We start from the raw sequence: 7853 nt of genomic DNA, 5'->3' as shown, positions 1-7853 counted from the left end.
TTACTTTTGGGTTGCCTTTCACGGGGATAAATTCTGCAGGGCAGTTTCCCTAACCTGCCTGCTTCTAGGGGTAGGTTTAGGGCTAGTTTTAGAGCACTGCAGGGTTTCTTCCCACATGACAAAATTCTCCTTGTCACAAATGTTAGAAGATATAAGCTCCGAATATTTAAATGAATTCTCAAATAGAAATTCAGTAGAGGGAACTCACCGCAAGGTGAAATATACCCACGGAACCTTGTAAGTCACGCCCATGAGAGAAAATCTAAATGGGTTTACCACTACATCATAAAATATGTGAGAATATGCTGCCAGCTTGTCCTGGGACAATAGGACATCTTGCGGCGATAGTCAAACCTTTTCCATGATGTCCTGGATGGAACTTAGATGCTTCTAAAACAGGTCTAGCCCAAAATGTCTAAGTGCTATAAAGGTACCAAACTGGCCAGATGACCACTGGATACATTAAGGTATGACCCCCCACCCTCCCCAGTGGTTACTGACTACCTCCCCCTATCCATAAATCTGAATGAAAGAGTATATACCTGTCTCTACAACAGCATCATCCAGTACGGGAAATCTTAATACAGCATTACATAGGTGTCTTAAGTAACCTAGTGGATGGGCTAGTGAACCATATAGAGGAGGACCCTGACCCATAAGCCACTCTAACCACTACATTTATGGTGGAAAGTGTGAGCCTACCAAAACCCTACTCTGCTGCCTTATAGATGCCACCTGTAGTCACTGGGGCTATTGGGTGGTAGACAGGTGGGTCTAGTAGATTTGGGGGGAGTTTTGGAGGACTCACCATAAATTATAAGGGGCATATGGTGAGATGTACTTCTGATGCTCGTTATGTGAAGTTTAAAGTGCTGTCTTCTAAGATGACCCACTGCTGTGTTGGCATGTTTGTGTGGCCAATCCATCACAATGATGACCATTCCCATGTCCAGACGTTTTTAACTTCGATGTTTCTTTGATTGAAAATGGGGTATAAAGTTAGGCATCCTAAGGGTTGGATGTCATGGAGGCCTAGACATCGACCTAGGTGATTAAAAAAAAAAAAAAAAATTTTTTTTTTTAATGTCTAGTGGTTTGACTTTCAAAAATGGATGTTACTGTGCTTCCGATTTTGGATGTTTTTAGTGGGAAACATCCAAATCTGACTTAGATGTCCTTTTTAAAAATGGTTCTCCAAGGATCATATTACTTCCTTACACTTTTAAACTTTACAATGTGCAAAAAAATATTCAGTTCTTTCTTAAGAAATGTTCAGCACTACATATCGAAGGCATCAGTTTTTCTTCTACCTGCTTTCGTGAGTGTCTACTGCCATTTTGTTCCCAATTATGACACATGACTGTGAGACATGGACACTCACAAAAGCAGGTAGAAGAAAAATTGATGCCTTCAATCTGTAGTACTGGAGAAGACTTCTATGAATCCCATGGATAGCTAGGATCACCAACAAATATGTTCTTGATCATATAATCCCAGAGTTGTCCCTAGATGGCAAGATTACCAGACAAAATATGACCTATTTTGGACATGTGATGAGGACAAATTCACTAGAAAAAGAAGTTCTACTCAGAATGGTAAAAGGAAGCAGGAGAGACCAAAGGCCCGTTGGCTGGATACCATCAAGAATGACAGGGGAATGAACATCAGGCAATTGAAAGAAGCTGTGGAAAAGGGGGGACTTTTCTTGAAGCAGCCTATGGGCAAAACATGTTGAAATGACAGGTCCCTTCCTGATGTGAACAAGAGAATAACATTAAGAAACAAAGATAAGTTTTTAATGTTAAAAGTTTAAGTTTATTATCTTTTATAAATGAAAAATGATAAATTAGAGCTAGAGCACATAGCACTTTAAAGTTTATGTTGAATCATTTTTATTAAATAGTACGAGAATAACAACGTTCACAGCAAAATGCTTTTCAAAACATACCAGAAAGCCAATCCCCACCCACCAAACCAAACCCCCCACCCTCCCACCCACCCCCCCCCCCACCCCGGCAGCAGCGGTGGAATCAAGAGAAAAGAAAAAAAATAACTAAGGAACTCAAACATTCCAAATTTGAGATTGAACATAAGCAGTAAAAGTCAAACTAAATAGGTACCAGCATTGATAATACAGACGTCCAGGTTTGGACGACAAGTCCATAATCTCACGGCGTTCCAACAACATTTGTTGTAGCATTAATGCTCTCCATTGCGATATATCAGGGGGTTGTGGCGATAGCCATTGTAATAATATACATTTCCGTCCAAAGAAAAAATATGGGGCTAGTGAGGAAGCCATGGCCACAAGTATACTGGTAGCCATAGGAAACATTTGGCTAACCACTGGCATATCTGAAGCCCTAAAAGAAAAGAACAAAGGAGATTGAGACTTCACTGGGATAATGAATGTTGTGTATGAGGGATCATCTTACAGTATCTTACTACTGACTGCAGGATATACTGTGGAAAATAAGGAAGCATGGTGAAAACTGGCCTACAAAGTATCCAAGGGTTTGACACAACTACATGGATAGTATTAGTAGTATTGCTGATGTGAACTACCTCATAGCCTTTTGGGGAAGCAGTAAACAAAAAAAAAAGCATGAATACATTTTGCTTTACAACGCTTGAGAGCTTTGACCAAAAAAATCAACAAAAAAAATCCCCATGCATAGCACAATGGTAATCATTCACCTGCATATTTGGGCAAGTTGCTCATTCAGCACTGGCCTCATGAAAAGAAAGTAGAGCTTTCAAAAACTAATCATAAATGTATTTAGTTCACTAAAAAGGTATCACCTACAGCTTGTTTGTTGACCTGGATTTCTATGTCACAGCAAGAAATAAAATTGAAAATGCCATTTAAAATTAATGTGAATAGAAAGTGCTTTCTTGGCATGTAATAAAAGTCATGAAAGAATGCTTTAAAACCTGCATTTTGTTGCTGTGGGAAACTTAGATTTATATGCCCACCTACTGCATTTCATCTGACCCGTTTAATTTAGGAGACAGTTATTACAATAAATAATATTCGGAGAAATTGATTTATTCTGCCACACATCTGAAGACAAAGAGGGGGGAATTCTATAAGAAGCGCCCAAAAGATAGGCACCAATATAGGCGTCGCTTAGCATGATTCACTAAAAATTGGCTGCTCTTTATTGAATTGTGCTAAGCGGCGCTGAACTAATTGTAAGGTAGCTATGTTAAATAGGCGTGTATAGGCGGCTATTTTGTAGATGCTCTGATTATGGGAGTGCTTTAGTGAATCGCCTAGTGACATCGGCGCGCGCATGATGTTATCAGCACGGAGACAGAAGCTGCAGCATGATGTTGGGAAGAAGGCAGCCCAACTTTTCCTTGGCTGACTCAAAACTCCTGGTCAGCCTCTTTATTCAGAAAGGACACCACTATTTTGTGGCCCCAGGCCATAGAAGGAGTTATCTCCGATACAGGTGAGACAATTATATGATCATTGCTAGGGTTAGCAGATTTTCCAAATGGAAAATCATATTAAAACCATACTATTCAAAAAACACATCCCAACAACCTAATCTCCCCTCATTTCCTATCCCTACCGCACTTTCCTTGCAATTCCTCCCTTTCAGGCAACATCTAATCAAGTCTCCATGACGATACTTCAATACATACCCGGAAACATTGTAACCACTAAATATCTCAAAACGTCCGATACCTCTACTTATAAACTGAATCTAGCTTTCTGTAATGTAAAGTTATGTTATGTAAAATAATGTAATGTAAAGTTATGTAAGTACTGTAAGGTAATGTAAAGTAATGCAAAGTAAATCTACGTAAAGCTATGTAAAGTAATGTATGAAAAGTTATGTAAAGAAAGGTATGCAAAGTTTGTAAAGTAATGTAAAGTATTGTATTGTCATCGCCTGGAAATAACCAGCCATCTTCTAATGTAATCCGCTTAGAACCGCAAGGTACAAGCGGAATAGAAATCACTAATGTAATGTAATATAATGTAATGAATATCTGGACCCCTGGACCCGCCCCCAAGCCCGCCCAGTTCCACCCATCCCCGCCCCATTATGCCCCTGTCCTACCTCGAATCCCTCCCTAGCCCTGCCCCAGCCTCGCCCCCTTCTCTTGTCAGGCCGCAGGGCATCTATGCATGCGCAGAAGCACACAATGACATCATGCACAAACACATGCGTGGCTGTCCTCCTGCCCAACAGTGATTTGTTCCAAGCTATTCAAAACCAGGACAAAGTGCCGGGTTTTGAAAAACTGTCTGGGGAAATCCGGATGTCTGGTAACCCTAATCATTGCACAGGTGAAGAAATGTTTTCTATTGTAACTGTATGGATGAGTAATTGCGTATTGTTGGCTGTGTAGCAGTATAGAAATTAATTTTTATGTCCTTTTATGTTACAGAAGGGCCTGGGAGAGGCTGACTAGGAAGTTTAATGAGGAATCCTCCTTCCCAAGATCTGTAAGTATATGTTTAATGTTAGTAATATAACTAGAGTTACCATATGGCTCTAGAAAAGGGAGGGTAGATTGAGACATCTGGGCTTTATATCAATTGAAAGCATGGGAAGTAAAACCTGGATGCCATATGGTAAAACTGTGTAATCCTATGGCACTGTCTTTAGTATATACTTGCACGTCCCTTCCTACATAAACTCAAACTCTATTATATCACCACTCTCCTTTATCATTCAAAGGTCGCCTCAGCCCCACCACTCCACCGCTATGTTAATTCTCATTAGCGGGAAGAATTATGTGGCACTTCATCATCGGCTGTACCTTTAAAAAAAATTTTTCTTTTAGTATTATGTTTTTGTATCTTTGTGTTCCACTTAATAATAATAATAATAATAAATAAAGTTGTTTAAGCATTTATCTGTGTACTTAGCTTTTCCATCAGCCAACGCCTGGGAGTCTGACCCGACATGGCATGTTTCGCACCCAAAGTGCTGTATCAAGGGTCTCCCTGTGAAACAGTGGAAAGGAACTTGTTAGGTGCCGTTCACCACAACCTCCCCCACATCTTAAAAACTTATCTTACCCCTGTATTCATAATCAATTGCTAACTCACCGAGAGCGTGAGTGTTATCCGAATCTACATTAGCTTATGCGAGCAAAAGATGGCCGCGGCGTCTTACCTCGGAGTTTAAATGTCCCTCCCTTCTCAATCAGCTGTTTCCTCCCCCTCTCTCTCATTGGCCAGATCTTTAACCTATGAGTGAAGTCCATTCTATTTCTCCGTTCAATCCATGAGGGGTTACAGTATCCAACAGGAAAATGTGTCTCTATTCGTTCTCATTAAGTTTCCTCAGATCTTTCCCACCATCCCTCCCCACAACTTTAGTAATGACCCGCCACCGGATTTCCTCCACTGTATGCTTATGTGCAATCCAATGTTCGACTAAAGGGGCCTGGGTGACACCATTTAATATGCGGGATTTATGCTCTGTTATGCTCTGTTTCTCTAAGGCAGCTACCCGGTTGGTGGCCATTATGAGACAATATTGGTATATTGTTCAAGTCCATCAGAGCTTAAGGGAGTTCCCCAGGATAGCCTACTCGAGGGGCGCCACTTTGGGATCGAAATGCAACTCTTCAAAATATGGGGGTGTGACCAGGGGTGAAGGGGGATAACATAGCAAATGTGGGAGATGTCAATGGTACTCGTCTATTATAGAGGGAAGTTGCTGGAGGGTGCCGGGGAGAGACATCGTTTTAACATCCAGGACTGATACCAACTGTACAACACAAGACGTGATTTATGCAATTATTTGCCCTTGCGGGCTAGTATATATTGGACGGACCAATTGGGCGATCCGTGTTAGACTAACAGAGCATAAATCCCGCATATTAAATGGTGTCACCCAGGCCCCTTTAGTCGAACATTGGATTGCACATAAGCATACAGTGGAGGAAATCCGGTGGCGGGTCATTACTAAAGTTGTGGGGAGGGATGGTGGGAAAGATCTGAGGAAACTTAATGAGAACGAACAGAGACACATTTTCCTGTTGGATACTGTAACCCCTCATGGATTGAATGGAGAAATAGAATGGACTTCACTCATAGGTTAAAGATCTGGCCAATGAGAGAGAGGGGGAGGAAACAGCTGATTGAGAAGGGAGGGACATTTAAACTCCGAGGTAAGACGCCACGGCCATCTTTTGCTCTCATAAGCTAATGTAGAGTCGGATGACACGCACGCTTTCGGTGAGTTAGCAATTGATTATGAATACAGGGGTAAGATAAGTTTTTAAGATGTGGGGGAGGTTGTGGTGAACGGCACCTTACAAGTTCCTTTCCACTGTTTCACAGGGAGACCCTTGATACAGCACTTTGGGTGCGAAACATGCCATGTCGGGTCAGACTCCCAGGCGTTGGCTGATGGAAAAGCTAAGTACACAGATAAATGCTTAAACAACTTTATTTATTATTATTATTAAGTGGAACACAAAGATACAAAAACATAATACTAAAAGAAAAATTTTTTTTAAAGGTACAGCCAATGATGAAGTGCCACATAATTCTTCCCGCTAATGAGAATTAACATAGCGGTGGAGTGGTGGGGCTGAGGCGACCTTTGAATGATAAAGGAGAGTGGTGATATGCACATGTCCTAAAATTTGAGGATATGGTAAAACTGTGACATCTGTCCTTTAATATCTCTCCTCCCCCCCCCCTTTGGGTGATAACATTTCTCCTCTCCCTGCAGAACTTGCCAGGCTTGGGCAGTTCAGACAGAGCTTGCAGAAACAGGGTGGGGATACTTAGCACAAGAAAAGTATGGCATTTACTGTCTTTGTAGAAGTTATAAGCTGAGGCTGGAGCTCATACAGCCACACCCCAAATTTAGACTGCTAGTAAAAGTCCTATACCAAACAGATAGTGAGACCTTATCCTTGCCAGACCTCAGAACTAGAGAATGACACGGAGACAAAATTAATCACCGTTCCCGTCCCCACGGATAACTGCGGTAAACCATCTTCATGTCATTCTTTAAGGAGAGAGGGAAGAATCAGAGTATGAATGGCCACAACTACTGACCCACAAGCTTTGCTTTGAAGAATGCTGAGATTGAGCAGCAACATTCCAGAGCAGATATTGTGATGTCATAATGTCTCATTCCACCAGTGCCTAAGAGCCAATCACATCAGTGATGTCACAATGGCTTCATTATCCTTGGCTCACATAAGAATCAGAGCATGAATGGCCACAACCACTGACCCTCAAGCTTTGCTTTGAGGAATGCTGGTGTAGAAGGACTGAGGCTGAAATAGACACTAAAAAATGACATGGGATTATTTCCCACGGTTATCCGCAGGAACGGGAACGGTGATGAATTTTGTCACCGTGTCATTCTCTACTCAGAACAACGCTCAAATGTAGTTAGTACACAGAATTAGCTTACCTCAGCCAAGAGGACTTCTGGGTCCTGAAGTCAAGGAGTATTCTGGCCCTACATCTTCTTTCTACTCTCCTGGGCTTCCTGAACTTTGCCTTGTATACCTCTGGTAGCTGATTCCTCCTGCCTGTGTCACTTTCCACTAAAGAAGAGTAATCTAGGTTAAGGCTTAGGGTTACCAAATGTCCGGATTTCCCCGGACATGTCCTCCTTTTGAGGACATGTCCAGGGGTCTGGCCGGCTTTTCAAAGCCCAGCACTTTGTAGGTGATTTCAGAGCATAGCAAGGGTGAGAAGCACCTGTGCCAGTGGTGTCCCTCCCCGTCCCACCCCCACCCCTACACGCTTCTTCCCTCCCCCCAAAAGCCACGCACGTGCCCGCTTCCCTTCCCCGTACCTCTGTAATGTGTTTACATCATCAAACCTGTGGCATCTTAACTGCAAACCTATT

This window comes from Geotrypetes seraphini, chromosome 5 (assembly GCF_902459505.1).
Source record: "Geotrypetes seraphini chromosome 5, aGeoSer1.1, whole genome shotgun sequence".
Lineage (NCBI taxonomy): Eukaryota > Metazoa > Chordata > Amphibia > Gymnophiona > Dermophiidae > Geotrypetes > Geotrypetes seraphini.
The sequence above is the reverse complement of the archived record's forward strand: the minus strand, read 5'-3'. Positions refer to the sequence as shown.